This window comes from Ursus americanus, chromosome 10 (assembly GCF_024610735.1).
Source record: "Ursus americanus isolate L20-20 chromosome 10, mUrsAme1.1.p, whole genome shotgun sequence".
NCBI lineage: Eukaryota > Metazoa > Chordata > Mammalia > Carnivora > Ursidae > Ursus > Ursus americanus.
Window position 1 is genome coordinate 22,193,765 of NC_142136.1, and position 17,272 is coordinate 22,211,036.

The 17,272-nt window shown below is 31.4% G+C and overlaps 1 long non-coding RNA gene across 1 annotated transcript in view; it reads right to left on the reverse strand.

Moving 5' to 3' along the window:
- LOC123801122 (uncharacterized) overlaps window positions 1-17,272 on the reverse strand; it is a 220,882-nt gene that overhangs the window by 183,225 nt on the left and 20,385 nt on the right. The window contains exon 2 of the long non-coding RNA XR_006782115.2: window positions 17,111-17,165. This is a non-coding gene — a long non-coding RNA (uncharacterized LOC123801122). The remainder of the gene's footprint in view (window positions 1-17,110; window positions 17,166-17,272) is intronic.

Genomic DNA, 17,272 nt, shown 5'->3' on the forward strand with positions numbered 1-17,272 from the left:
TTTTAAATGTAGATTAACTGGCAGAGATTTATCTCCCAAATAATTATAGAGACATTTAACAAGAAAATATCAATAATATAAATTATCAAAAAATTTTTAAATAGAGCTGACTTGTTTTGACAGAAGCCAATGTAGCAAAGATCTTTCCTTAGATAACCAGCCAATTTCCCATCACATTTTCATTTTATGAGATAAACTGAGTAATCATCAGATAAAACTTAATAAATCCAAAATAATTCATTGAGAGAATAAATAAAACATTTTGTTATGAATCAAGAACTTTGATATATTCAGTCAGAGAACCAAATGAAAACGACATGTTTGACTTAAAGCAAAACCCTTATTTAGAGGAATACTTAAATCAAGCAACAATCTTTGTATTTGGAGTAAACAAAGTGAACAGTGAGATACAGAATTGGAAACTGGAAACTTACATAAAATTAAATCTCATATTTTACACCGTGTTCTGCAATAGTGTTAGCCACTTCTAAAATATTATATCAAATATTTTGAAAGCCTGAAACCTCAGAGGGATTTCCCTGACAGAAGAGACGAAAGTCGACAAGAAAATGTCTGCTTGTTTCTGGGTGATGAGCATCTGTCTTTTTCTTGACACTGCCTTTGTCTACAACACAGCCTCTCATCACCCCTTTTCTTGGTGAAAGAAATAAAACCAATTTTAGTAAAAGATATTGGATATTACTTGCTAAGATATATATCCATTTCAGCACTATATTCATGTAAGTGGATGAAAATATTTCTAAAGGGAACCTTCATTTAGTTACTCATAAAGATGTGAACATATTGTGTTTATAAATAAGTATTTATTAAAACTATATCATCTAAAACATATCCTTAACCAATCTATTCTATTAACCTTAAACTTTTTTCCATACTTCTGAGTAATTTATGAACGTATTTCTTATATTATGGTTATTAAATATATACTATGAATAAACAAAATGTTTTTTTAATTTTATAAACACACCATTGTTTACAATTTTGCCTATAATATTCCCTTCATTTAAAGTGTTAAAACCTATCATGTCTGATAAATTATGTGCTCCTTCTGCTTAGGATTCAGTTCCTTCAGGAATTCCTCATAAATCAAATTATAGTATATCTTGACGTGTACATTCAAAATGATAATTCTAACTTAAACATATCTCAAGCTACCAATGTTAATAATAAAAAGACAAAACAGAACCTTCCTTCAATCCTAGTTTTCTTTTAGCAACTACTATGTCATTTCTATTTCCCACAAAAGTAACTTCTGGACAGATTATATCTAATGTTTTACATTCTAATCACTTTTAAGTCAGGCTGGTCTCAATTTTGCCCCCAATAATTCATAAAAGGTAATTTTTGCCATAATCACCAATGACCGTTAAAATTTAATTTACCTAATTCATCCCATATCTACTGCAGGTTGCCACAGCATTTAATCCTTATGATTATTCATTCCTTTTTGAGAAGTCTCCTTCCCATTTGCTTCTAGAGCAGAAAAGCCTCCAGAAACCCTTCCTGCTTCCCTGTTCATTCTGTGTCCTCTGCTGATCCTCTTTTTCATCAAAGCTAAGCACTCACCCTCCTTGCTCTCTGATTGACTGTTTAAGTGATCTAATCTGTTTATAAGCCTTTAATTATCATCTCCAACCCAGTAATTCTAGATGTGTAACTTTTCCTGAGAATTTTTCTCTATGATTCAGACCTATATAATCAAAGAATCTCTTGGATACCCTCAAATGACTATCTCACAGGCATGCCAATGAATAACATGTTCAGAACTGCACTCACAATCTTTTCCCTTCATTTAAAATGTCAAATCTATCACTTCCAATAAACTATGTGCTTACTATCCTTTAGGATTCAGTTTCCTCAAGTCCTCATAAATCTAATTACAGTATATCTTGATGTGAACAATCAAAACGACAATTCTAATTTAAACATATCTCAAGGTTACCAATGTTAATAATAAAAGACAAAACAAAATCTTCCTTTTCCAGTGTTTTCTGTTATAGTAAATGTGTCGGAATCTACCCAGTTCAAACATTTAAATTTGGTATTTATCTTTACACTTCATTATTTTTCCCCTTTCTGACCACTTTTCCAATTAAACGCAAAATCACTTTGCATTTCCCTTCTAAATATCTCTTGAATCCATTTGCTTCTCTGTACACATTGCCACCACTCTGGTGCAAGCCAACACACCTCCTTAACTGTGCCAATGTAGTAACGTTCACTACTTGCCTAGTCACCAGTCTGCTCAGTAATTAAATGAAATTTTAAAACAGTATCTGTTTCTGCCATCTCCCTGTTAATCAACTCCCATTGTCCCTAGAAAAAAGTACGAGAACAAAAACAAAACTAAAACAAAAATTTAAACATACAAAACTAACAAACCAATACAAACAAAACCATGTATTTTTGAAATGAACAAAAAAGCACATATTATCCCCCTATGTTACACAAGTCTCATTTCATGCAATTTTACCCTAAAAAATACTTCTTTTCTTTAAATACACTATGCTTTAAATGTATTAGTCTTCTATTTAAACTTCCCCTTTCTCCTAACTCCTATTAATATCCATGTGTCAGGTTAAATTGACCTCAGAAACTCTCAGTGTTAAAGTCGAAGAAATCTTAATGGTTGATACAACTACTATTGCAAGAAAAGGAGTTCAGATGGATTCATTGTGAATACATTCTTAAAATATGTACTCTCTTGTTCTGTCAATGTTGAGGTAAACAAGTAGTGACTGCAAAACATTTTGCCCACTATCAAACTCAGAAGCATCATTAGGTTTCAGAATTTGATCCCTAAAATGATTGGTTGTTAAGGAAACCAGCAATCATTGGGCAGTAGTTGACCTTAAGCTCTGGGACAAGAAAAAGCAAGATGGCTCTAAAACATACTGCTATCACCAGAACTAGAGATGCTTTGAGGAAAAGCAAAAGGCAATGGCAAGATACAGAAGACTGCTACACGGGTTTTTTCAATAAGCTGTAATACTTGGAACATCAAATAATAATAATATAATGAAATAAATCAGAGTAAGTAAAAAAACTTGGTAAAACTTAATGCATTCATGGTATTTTACAGACATATGTCATTGTACACTATAGAAATAAGGCAATTATAAAAGAGAAGGTTGTTTATTATTATATATATTTATTTCTTGATTTTATTAAATAGTGAAATGTTAGTATGTTTTGTTTCCTTTGTAAAAGCTAGTTTTAAGTTTCAATATGTTCTTGTTTTACCGTGTAAGTAGAAAATGGTTAAAGTTTGTAAGTCAATCAGTTTTGAGGTCATACAATAAGTATGCAGAAAATAATGGTCAAATAAAATATGCACTTAAAAGGATTATTCCAATAGTTGTTCACTAATAATGCGTTGACAAAATACCCTGAAAGAAAAGCAACTATGCAAACTGAACCCCTTGTTTCATAAAAGATGAAAATTCCTGGTAGTTCTACTAATTATAATAAGATATTAATGAGGAATATGTGAATTCAAAATAAAGTTTTAGGGAGATGGATGACAGATAGATAGATATGATATTTATAGGGTGAAAGTGTCCCCCCATGTAACAAATAAAATTCTGTGACAAAAGAGCCCTCTGAATGTCCTTGACCTGAAAAGCAAGTGCCTGTGACTGGAGCAAGAGCTTATTAAGAATAAATCAGGTACTGCACTGTCCGCTATTTTTTATTTGTTTTACTTTATTTTTGATTTATAGAAATCTGAAAGTAGGTACAACAAACAAAAAACAAAAATATATAACAAAGTATACTTAACTCCATAAAAGAATAAGGCAAAAATTAGTATATTTATTGAATTATAATCTCTGATTCTTATATTCAGTTAATGATATTACTGCAGATTACAGATTTGTTTTCATTGTAACATTTCATGTATGATTTCTGTTTAATAGGTTTAAAACATTTAGTGAATCAACAATCTGAGGCATGATTTTAATACTCTAGAAATTTTTAAGTTTTCAAATATATTTAAATATTGGAGAAACTTATGTTTATTATGCATGTAGTATATAAATATTTAAAGACAAATCAATTGTCAGTAAAGCCTATTCTTTCATTTGACAAACTGACAAGTCATTTATTAAATATCTTTATTTAAAAATATCACCCTAAATAATCTAAAATTAAAGTAATTTCTAGTTTTTTTCTTTTCATATGTTTTCAATATATTTTATATGATGGATGACCCACATTCCATATAAATCAAGACTACAAAATAAGGGATCGAAACTATCAGATTAGTACTATTCACAGATAGTTTTCCCACAACAGGATACTTTGGATATGATTCTGATAATTAATTTTCTTTTGTCATAGATGACCCAGAGCAGCTATGAATAAAACCAAAATGATGTAGTAATAACTAATGCTATGTATTCTAGTCAGTGATGTCATGCATGACCTCTTTGTGTAAAGAGGTTACCAAGGGTCTTTTCAGTAAAAACATATATTCTCAGAAGATTAGTTCAGAGCTGCTTTGTAAATATATCCTATAAAGTACACTGTAATTTTTATCTTGTATATCTTCACCTTTCAGTGAATCCTAACCATTAATATACCATGAATGTATAAATAGAGCAAAAGGGGATTCATATTTCCACTACTACAAAGTTTAACAGCAAATTAACTCAAGTAAGTTTTTTCAATATATCACCGATTTATTTAATCTTATGAAACAACTATATTTAACAACAAAGTCTGATATAAAAACCTTTTAATTAAACTAACTATAAATTCTAAATTAAAGTGCATATTATTCAGATATTATCACTTCAGGAAATATTTCAAATTTTATATTATGTTTTTTGTTCTCTAAATGCTTTTTTTTAGTGGCTCCTGTTACATATGCATATATGTGTGTGTGTACACATATGAAATGCAGGTCTGGTATATATATATTTTACTAATGAGATAAGTGTTTAATAAATGAAATGAAAATCTTTTTGTTACCATAAGCTGATGAATTTTGCTATCATTTTTGAAACTGCATTACAAATCTGTCTTTGCAAAAAATAAATATCTACAATGTCAGTTTCTGTAGAGCAGATATGATTTTTCTTATTACTCAAAATAATCTTTTTATAATATATGAAATGACATCACAGATATTTCTTCCCCAAATCTGTATCACTCAGTAATACAACCTGTGTCAGAAAAGAGTCAATTTAGTTTAATGTAACATTATTTTAAATGATCACTGAAAGATCTATAATGTGGAAACTACTAGCAATGTGTTAATATGTTTGAAGTATTTCAGAGATCCTCTTAAAGGCAAATGATAATGAGTTTAATACCGGAAAGCAGGTGACAGTTTCTGAAAGGAGTATTCGATAAGAAAAGTAAATGTCTTGCTAAATGTAACAGACAAATGGAAAATACTATCTAGCAACATAATGGGTATTAACATTTTAATATCTAAGACCATTGAAAGGAAAATAGAAATGACACAGCTTAACCACTATAAGAAAATTGAAAAATATTTGATAGAGAAACCACATTTGGAGTACTAAAAAACTAACAAAAATATAGAAAAAATCATCTTGAGATACATAATTACATCATACTGACAAATTTATGCATGCATATGCACAAGCATACACTCGCTAGATAGATAATTATAATTGTCTAAATAGAAGTGCACATTTACAAGAATTAATTTCCCCTCTCTCTTTCTTTACTAAAATGCAGAAAATATGCAAGGGATGTTACCCTGCTCTAAGGATTCAAAATGAATCAAGGCTAAGCTCTTACCCAGAAAGATAAAAATAATTATGATTCAATATAAAAAAGATACCAAAATGCTGTAGGAGTAGTCTAACTAGTATACAAAATAGGGAGGAGTTTCATAAACAAGTGTCATTTGAGGTATATCTTCACAGACAAGCAGTACTACTCATTTGACAGCTAATGAGCAACAAGGGTATAGAATGTGGGAATGATTTTTGCAGGGCTGACTTTTAAGGATCACAGTCATTTAAAATGTTTGGATGACACAGAGTATATGAAACATTAGCAGAACTGAAGTTGAATACTGAAGGATCAGACCATAAAAGGTTTCATATTTCATATGCCACACCAAACAATATCATCATGTAGTCAATAAGATGTCTTAGAAGATTTTAAATAGAGAACTCATATGAATAGATTTGCATATTGGATATTTTAACACTGTGAAGGATTAATTTACGAAGACTTGTCAGAGCTGTTAGAATAATTTGGCAAAATAATGAGGCCCTTAATTAATGTGTGGCACAGAGCATGGAAAGAAATAATTGATGCAGAAGATATTCAAGAAGAAGATTTGCAAACTTGGCAATCAATTGAACATGGTACAGGAAACCAGAAAATTTAAGGATAACTGTGACTACATATTTGATCCTTCAGGACAACCTGGAGAAACAGGCACATTATCAAACTTGTTTTCCTCTAAGACTTATGACCAATGAATGGGTACCCCAGAAAGGTAATCTGAGTATATTTGTTTTATTTTGCATACCACCCATTGGTTTTAAATTTTTCAAGGCAGAATAACTTTATCGAATTAAGTTGTGTGTCATTTGAGTACATAAATCATTGTGGAACTTCCCTCTTTGAATGAGAACGTGCATCGACTGGCTTTGTACCATGCATCTTCTTCTTGTCCATAATGTAAATCCTTTCAGATGTTTCCACAAGACTTTGTGCCAAAATACAGAGTAAGTGAAAACTTGTACGCTACATCACACGTGTATCCCATATATACTGTATCACATATGTATAATCATATATATATCCATACATAAATGATATACACACACATATATGTGCATGTATATGTATATGCCTTACACTAACACTATACATTAAAACGTGTGTGTATGTATATATCTCAACTGTGTATGGGATACATATGTGTGTGATGCAGTGTATATGGGATACATGTATGATGAAGTATATAATTTTCCACTTTTTCTACATTTTGACACAAAGTTCTCCAGAAGCATCTAAAGGGATTTACACATTTATATGTATATATCCTCAAAGATATATAATAAATCAATAGTCTCACTACTGGGTTAAGTAGTTACTTAAGTAGTTACTTCTAAGTTCACAAAATACAAAAATCAGACCACATCTTTACTTTCAGAATGAAGTAGTTCAGCCCATACTGGTATAAATCAATTACTTGTCTATACACTACGGCATGGCATCATCCCATTTCACTGTTAAATATCTGGAGTTAGGTATGTTTACTCAGCACTGCTAATATATAATAATTATCTTCACCCATTATTTACACCCCATTCATGCTTTTTGAATGATATTTACTATATAAAATTTGTAGCAAGAAAATACTGTTTCATTGTTACCTATGCTATCCATTGTTAGCTATGATGTACATAATCGTAACAAACTAATTCAGTTTGCAAATGATTTTAGAAAGTCACTCAGAAGAATGAAAATTGAATTGTTCTGTCAGATCTATCAAGTATCAGGTGATGAAGAGCCTACACAGGATTAATCAGAGCAAGAATCTTTTTATCACACTTTCTGCCCATATGCCTGCCAATTCAATTGTGTAGTTTTTTTCTTATATATGCACCTATGCTGGCACTTTTTAATTATGCTTACAAATTCACTTTTCTGAAAATAGGTTCAGCTTGAATTTTCAAGATATGATTGATATATTTACTTAAAAAAATAGTTGGAAACACTCATTAATCAGAAAAACTATTAACAAGCAAACATCTTAGCCATCACTACCAGCCATTAGATGATAAAAGGGCCTGCAAATTTCATATAATCTGGTTTATGTAAGCAATTGCTCAGATTAAATTCACAGGGATTATTATACTTGTCTTTTCCAAACATGAACACAGTAATTCTTGGTAAATTTAGTGAGTGAATACAACATGATGTCTTGTTTCGAAAGGAAAAATTGGATGAACACAATCATTATACCTGTTTGATTTTTATGTTGCAATCTTGCTTTAAGAATCATTACTACACAATTTGGTTATTCATTTCATGTTAAACACATAAGATGATGCAGCAATTGAGGGCAGAACAATCATGAAAGTAAAACAAAACCGGTTCAAATGTCAGAAGGCAACTGCTGCTTATATTTACTTCTAAAAATAAAAGTGTATAATATAACATAAATATACAAAAAAACCTGAATGCCTTCCATATAATACAATGTCATCTTTATGAAATATATTAGTTTATATTCAATTAAATTTTATATAAAGGATTTTCAGTTATCCACTAGTAACTGACAGTTGCTATTTTATAAATGGGTTCAAAATAATAGATAATTTCGAACTGATGCTCAATTTGTATTCCTCATAGTTTTGTTACTTAATGAAAATTTAATAACCAATTTCACAGTTTTCCAATAAACATCAACTTTATTTTCTTAAGTAACTGTAAGATTAAATATGCCTAAGCATTCACTTTTTAATAATTTGATATGATTTGCACATTGTTTAAAATGAAAAAAAATGTTATAATATTTGAGAAACATTTTAGATTTACTCTATTATTCAGCTACGTATCAGATAAACTTAGGAAAATGTCGATTTTATATTCCAAATTTTAAGATGATAATACCAGAGGCAAATAATAAAAGACAAAGATTAGTCAGTACCATCCTCCTCAAAATAATATCAGTCACATTTTAGGAGGGCTTCATTTTATGATGAGAATTTATTTAAATCAAAACAAGATGCGCCTTAAAAATAGTCATAGAAATACCTAAATCTTTTCTGTAAGTAAACATAACTTGTTTATATTTTACTTAACTAACCACTTAATTGGCATATCTGATTGCTATGAGAACCCAAAACTGTTCAACTTAATCTAAGATAAAATAAGTGTGTAAATTACATAGAACAATGGATACAAAAGTGTTAAGTAAAATTTTAATATATATCATTGCCATTCCTTAAAAATGTATCATTGCTATGATTTTTAAGTGTTGTATTTTATGCAGCAAATTCAACAAAGGCAGTAATTTTTGCTTAAAATACAGACAACTATTCAGTTCACAGCAGGCACAGAAACTGTTTTTAGCTATAATACATCCAATAATATTATTTGATTCTGTATAAAAAACATATTTATACACGTGTGATTTAGATAAAAATATGGAGAAACTCAGAAGAAAATAACCAATGACATATTTAAATAGGCCACAGTGTTTGTATGAGAAACATGCCATAAAATCTTTAGTCAAAAGTTACCCACTTATGCACTTTCAATGTATGTGTATTTGTGTATGTATATTTGAGTTAAATTTCAGATTTTGTGTTGTAATATTTAAATGCTATGAACACAAAAATGTTCGCTGTTATCTACTTAAAAAAATCTTTTTAGGTTGAGAGAAAAATGGTGACATGCATTAGTTACATCTAAGATGAATTGAATATTTAGGCATATAAACCACCATCTATAACATTTGGTTTAAACTTACAGAATTAAGTTACTAAAAACAATTTTTTGGCATTTTCTTTTGTTCTAGAACTAGACTTGTTGAAGCCCTTTTTTACATCATCAATTCTTGATTCAAGAGCTAGTACTTTAGTATCTCTGGCATAGATAGCTGGTTCTTCCAGAATTAAGAATACTCTTCTATCCCTATAATGTAATGACTAGCATTTAACTGAATGCATAACAACCCAGACACAGGACATTTTGTAGTCTCTTACTCCAGAGTGAGTGTGTTTGTGTGTGTGTGTGTGTGTGTGTGTGTGTTTAAGATTTATTTATTTATTTGAGAGAGACAGACAGAGAGGAACCCAAGCAGACTCCTCGATGAGTGTAGAGCCCAACACAAGGCTCACAACCCTAAAATCAGACCTAAGCCGAAATCAAGAGCTGGACGCTTAACAGACTACACCATCCAGGCACTAGACCAAAGTATGGTTTTGTAAACAAAGGATGTCAGCAGTGAGTTCAAATTGTTCAAATTTCAGGATCTATATTTAAAGAGAGTACACTTCCACTTTCTTCTAGAAGTCTGAAAGGCTTATTTGTCTAATGAAGTAACCATTAGATGGTCCATAAGTTCTCAATCTACTGTTGATGGAGCATAAAGTTAGATACAGGATTTCTGGATTCCTATTAAGAGGTATACCAGAAATGTACGTATTTCCCACATCTTGAATGTATACTTAAAAGAGAACTAAAATTGTTTCTTGTTTTTCCAATGTTATTTTGAATCTCTCAAGGATAACAAAAACATACTAATACATTATCAACTGTAGTTCATTCAACAATTTAATAATTACATGATACTGGTAAACAATTGTATTTTTCCTAAACTCTTTCCATAATAGAAGGTAAGCACAGTTGAACCTTGAACAACATGGGTGTGAACTATGTTGGCCCAATTATATGCAGATATTTTTCAATAAATAGAGTATAATACTATATTTCCTCTTTCTTATGATTTTCTTAACATTTTTCTCTAACTTAATTTATTGTAAGAATACAATATATAATACATATAACATACAAAATATGTGTTAATCAACTGCTTATGTTATCAGTAAGACTTCCAATTCACAGTAAGTTATTAAATTTTTAGGGAGTCAAAAGTTATATGTGGATTTATGATTGCACAGGGGATCAGCGCCCGTAACGCCCACATTTTTCAACAGTCAACTTTATTTCTCACCTTCAGTATTGTTTTTTTTTTTTCAGTATTGTTTTTTATTGTTCATGTTAGTGCATACAAAGCCATTACCTTTAAGTCTGGTACGTAAGGCCTTAAAATTCTTAGCTATTATTTTTGTTATACCACTAAGGAAGCCTTCAGCAGTTTATGTATCATCAAATGTACTAGAAATACAGATGTAGTAAATAAATATATTTTTACTATTTTAAGTTCTCAAATCATTACAGATGATTTTACTAATTAGGTGGTACAGTTGAAAATGGCAATTATGTTAAGTATTTCAACAATGATAACAATATAAGAATATGTTTAAACAGATATTGGAGGTCTAAAGAAGCAAAAAGGAAATACTGAGGTTTACAAGATACAAGAACTAGAGGAAGCACCTATCTAGGTGCTCAGATAAGAGACCCCCACGGAGATGGGATTCAAATTTCCGAGAAAAGGGAATAGTCTGGCCATTGCTAGTATCTCAAAATCTCAGGACAGAGTTGTCACGTATATCAAACTCAAAACTCTCAGGAGGCTATGGCACATAAAGATTTTGGTGGAAGACTAGCGTAGAGAACACCTGGATCTCTGAGAAGGGACACTGCTTCAGTGGTGCTGATGCCTGTGAACAGGGCACCATAAGACAGGCTCTGGGAGTGCTGGAAGGTTCTAGAGGATGGGAAGAGTTGCCTCTGGCAGGTTAAAGACCACTGCTGGGGAAAACTTGCAGAAAAAGAAAAAAAAAGTGGGTTCTTTTCGCCTTCCTCTCTTCCAGACCCGTTTAGTGCCCCCAACTGGCGGAGCTACATGTCACAGAAAACCACCTGACAAGTAGAGCTCTTAGTATCAAAAAAGCCCATCAAAGGATGATTCAGATCTGAGCTTAATAACCATCAAAAAAGCCCTGTTGTGGTGATGTAATATTATCACATCATTATGACTATGCAAATCCCAAATTTAAATCTTACATGTTAAATTGCTTATACGCTAGGCACATCAAAAGAAAAAAGCTGCAACATCGTCATATTACAATAAATGATTTATATGTTTTTGGCCCAGTGTTACTAGATTTCAAATCTGTCCTTGCAAAACCAAAGCCCTGCTTTAAGTCAATTGGGTTTTATGCTTCTGTGTGTTTTTTGTTTTCTTTTTTTTGCTTGTTGATTATAAACTAAGATTTGGTTGATATTGTAAAGTTCATAATAAACTATTTGTACTCGATTTCAAGAAAATGATAAAGATAGAAATGATATATGAACACCATATAAAAACTTTATATATTTAATTCCATATATATCCTTTCAATTCTACTTAAAATAATTAGATTTTACATATAGAATTTTAGATATTTTATCAACCTACTAAAACTTCTATTTTTATCTAATTTCATGTATCATTATTAAATTTTCTTAAATTTTATTCCAACTATGTCTCTACCAATTCAATTCATTACATTATCATCACCTACTTTGTGAAAACTGTATCTCCTCAATCTCTCTCTCTATATATGTACATGTATATATATATATATATGTAAGTCATATAGTATATATAGATAACATATAGAAAACACATGTAATATATAGATATTAATATAGTATATAGCCATAGCTATGATCTGAAGGTTGTGTCCCTCCAAAATTCAATATTGAAAAACTAATGATCAAGGTAAATGAAGGTATTATAAGGTGAGACCTTTGGAAGGTGATTAGATCACGAGGGGAGAGCCCTAATTAGCTGGACTGGTGCCCTTACAAAAGGCGTTCAGAGAGCTTCTTGGCCCTTTCACCATGTGAGGACATAGCAAGAACTCGGCCGTCTACAAGCCAAGGAGACAGTTCTCACTAGAATCAGACCATGTTGGCACCCTTATCTTGGACTTCCAGCCTACAGAACTGAAATAAATTCCTCTTGTTTATAAGTCACCGCATCTGAGGTATTTTGTTAGAGTAGTCCAAAATGACTAATTATATATAATATCAAATATATGTATCAATTAGCAAACACACTGATGGGACATGATCTGAGATATTTCCACTTCCTCATTCCTCAGAAATTAATTTTTACCGTAAACATAAACTTTATTATGGGGTGGCCATACATCTCAGATTGCGAAGGACAATCCTGGTTTATTCTCATTGATATGGGATAATTCTTAAAAGTACTTTATCTTTCAGAATTGCCTTATACGGCCACCCTATTTATAAAGCTTCATAAGGCTGTCGAGTTTTCAGGAGCTGTGGTGGTGGGACCATAGTCTATCTTTGCTAATTGGTCTTATTCAAAGAAAAAAGAAACTTTTCCTATCATCATTCAGTAGTTTTAGAAGTCAAAGCAAGGCACCCACTAAAGTTAGGGTCTACTATCTCATAAAGACAGGGAATAGGGGAGTCTTCCTTAACAATTACATTTAAACGGTACAGTTCCCAGGTCCTTGAGAAAGGTACAGTCATAGGTTATAAAACTGGCAAGTGACTTTTAAAAAAGATTTTAAAAATTGTGGTATGTTACTACTACAATAACATGGTAATAATAATACCCATTATTATTGGTATATTACTTAGCCTTTCAAGAGGAGATCTTGCCATTTACAACAACACGAATGAACCTGAAGACATTATGCTAAGTGAAACAAGCCAGAAGCAGAAGGAAAAATAACTGCATGATCTCACTTACATCTGGAATCTAAAAATGTTCAATACATAGAAGCAGAATAGAATGGTGGTTGCCAGAGGCAGGGAATTGGGGCGAGGGGTGGAGGAAGGAATGAGAAGATATTGGCCAAAGGTACAAGGTTGCAGTTTTGCAGGATGAATGAGTTTAGAGAACTAATGTACAACATGATGACTTCAGTTAACAATATTGCATTGAATACTAGAAAACTGCTAAGAAAGTAGATTCGAGGTACTCTCATCACATACAAATACACCAAAGTAAGGAGATGATATGTTAATTAGCTTGACTGTATGACTTTAGTAATCATTTTGCATGGACATGTATATAAAATCATCATGTTGAACACTTCAAATAAATATAATTTTTAGTTTAAAAAGGAAAAAGAAAGAAACTAGGTAGTACACAAAGGAAGAATGAGACATGATCCTTGCCCCCAAGAATTAAAATGAAAGGGTGAACGCTTATTCACTGATGGCCAAAGGACAGATGGACTATAGAATTAAGTGTAAACTGTAAAGTAAAAAATTAGGGTTTTTCTGTTTTTTTCTTTTCAGTAATAAACAATGACTGAAAAAAAAATAATAAAAAGATTTACAACTCAAATGAGCAGAAATTATTTGCATATTTAAGTTTCCTATAGTAAATCTTCTAAGAAAAGGGATGAGAAGAACCTCTTTGGTGAAGTTGTCTAGATTTTGTAAAGGCAGGGATGAGAGGAAAGTCAGCAGGACAAAGAAGAAAAGTCTGACTTTAGTTTAATTAAACTGAGGGAAATATTAAGGCAGCCTTGATGAATATATAGTCTTTTGAGCAAGCATTTTATATGATAGATATACATATATATACCTAGTATATATATGTATGTATGTATATATATCTATACACACACACAATGGAATTTTATTCAGTCATAAAAAAATGAAACCTTGCCATTTGCAACAACATGGAGGGAGCTAGAGAGTAAATGAAGTAAGTCAGAGAAAGATAAATACCATATGATTTCACTCATATGTGGAATTTAAGAAATGAAACAAATGAGCAAAAAGAAAGAAAAAAAAAGAGAGAGGCAAACCAAGAAACAGACTTTTAACTATAGAGAACAACCTGATGGTTAAAGGGTGGTGATGGGTAAAATAGGTCATGGGGATTAAGAAATGCACTTGCTGTAATGAGCACCGAATATTATATGGAAGTGTTGAAGCACTATATTGTACACCTGAAACTAATATTATACTGTATGTTAACTAACTGGAATATATATTTAAAAAAAGGAAAAAAATTAAAAATTTTAAAAATGTATCCACCATTATAAAGAGTTAAGTTAAACAAAATTTATTTTTTGCAATCTTAAACGTATGAGGAATCTTAGAGGCTGACCAGTATACCATTTACTATCATCACACTCACTGGTGAAAGATTCAATACATTCTACTTAATATCAAGAAAAAGACAAAAGTTTTATGTTCTCACCACATGTATATAATAGTTTATTGAAAATTTAAGCCAGTGTAATAAGGCAAGAGAAAGAAATAAAAGTCATGCAAATTGTACAGAAGGAAGTAAAACACTCCTTACTAGGTTAGGGTTACGATTTTACTTCCACAAAAAAATCCATAAAGCCAATCAATGCATTTAGCATGATAGCAAACTTAGGTCAATAATAATTCATTAACTGTATAACCATATACTAGAAATGAACAATGAGAAAATATTTTTGAAAGCTTCGTTCACAATATCATTAAAATGGATATAGAAATAAATTTAAGAGAAGATGTGCAAAATATGTACAATGTAAATTATCAAATACTACAAATCATATTTAAAGAAGAATAAATGGAGAAACATACTGTGATTATGGAACTAAAAATTGCTATGATGGCAAACCTCTCAAATTTTTTCTAAGAGTGTAGGGTAATACCATCCTAAAAGGTTTTTTGGTATTAATTAAAAATCGCACGTTAAGATTTATATGAAAAGGTAAACGATATAAAAGAGCTAAACAATTTAGAAAATGAAGATCAAATCTGGAAGTCTCAGACATATTGATTTCAAGAATTATTATAAAGATACAGTAATCGAAGCAATGTGGTACTGACACAGGTTAACACGTAGATCAATGAAAAGCACTGGAGCATCCCAAAAGAGGTCTAACATGGTCTACTGATGTTCAAAAAAGTCTCTGAAGTAATCCCACGAGGGAAAGGAGCACTGGAAATGTTTTTTGTGTAAATATATAAATCCCTGAATCATAGCCACTGAAGATTTTGGATGTGCAGGTCCAAATTGAAGCACCCAAAAATCTGGATTTTTTTTTTTTTCCAATGGCATACTATCAAGAAACCCCACCTCTTTGGGGAGAGTGGGAGACAAAAAGCTGAGGCTTAGTCAAAGCAATAAGCTTTGTGAATGACAATGCACAAGGATGGCAGGAAAATGGCATATTTTAAAGAGTGAGCTCTGTTACCCAGTCTCCTGAGGACAATGCCTAACACCCTTCACAGCTTATTCCTACTATTCTTTATGCCTCACCGCACCCTAACCCCGAATACACACAAGAAATATCCACAAATACACTCCCATTAGATGGGTCCTGGAAAGTTCAAGAGTTATCCATATTGTGACTGCAGAAACTGAGTTTCAACTTGTTACCTATTCTTCCTTACCATCTTCCTTAGACGGTTACAGTTAGTCTCCTACTTTCCTGTTTCCACATTTACCCCATTACTGTTTACTCTCTGCATATCAACACTTAGATTAGTGAAATAGTCTCCTCACATATCTAAACCAATCCTTCTCAAAAGCATTTCAGATCATGTTACTTTCCTCAAAATCCTTCAAAGGCTTTTATCTCACCCAAGCTAAAACACAAACTCCTTACGTTGAACTTGAAGGCCTTTACATGACTTTCCCCTACTCCCTGCTTCCAAGACCCTACACCACATTGCTTTCTATCCTTCATCTAAATTTTCTGTTATTCCTCCAACTTTGACAGGATGTTTCATTTGTTTTTCCTTCTAGAAGGAACTTTTTTTCTTTTTTCACTGCTATATTCAAAGCATTTTGTACAGTGCCTGGAAGTAGTAGATAATCAGAATCTACTTGTAGACTGGATAACTGAATAAACAAGAAGAAACTTTTAATTACATATTTGCATAGTATGGCTCTTTACATTACTGTTAATGGGAAAATTCATAGGGAGAGATTGTTTTTTAAAAGATTGTTTTTTAAAGAGTAATGATCATTTAATTTAAAACATGATAGTTTATCTTGATAACTGGTTAAAATACTTTAATAAATTAGCTAAAAATTATTTTATTTAAAAGCTTTGTCTCACTTTAGATAGAAATCTGAAATTGCACATGGTTATAAAATATTTAAAATGTCTTCTACTGACATTCAATTGTAAAGTTTCAGGGTAGGTTTTGTTTTAACTTTAAAAATTCAAAAGATGTGAGTACTGCAATGGAGTGTAAAGTGACACATTCGATTCCCATCAGACTTCAATCTTACAGATCATAGCTGTAGGGCATTTTTATTAACTTAGGCTTGAATACATCTCTTCTGTTGGTTTTAGTCTTTGTGAAAGTTTCTAATTTCATAAGAAAGTAAACCTTTCAGTATTAAAGTGAGTAGACAATATGATCTCTATCAATCCCTCAGGTAAGATATTTCTCAAGTTTCTGAATAATTATGACCTTGGAGATGATAAGAAAACTGACAGAATTTATGGGAACTTACAGTTTTTAGAGTCTTGTACCCTTGGTCTGGTCCCATGTCCCCATAGCAAATCTGCCTGTGATGGGAATGAAGATTAAACATGTCCTATATTAGACAATAGTCCTGCTAGTCTCATCCAAATAACAATGAAATAAAAGAATAATGGCCAATTCTTAGGACAGT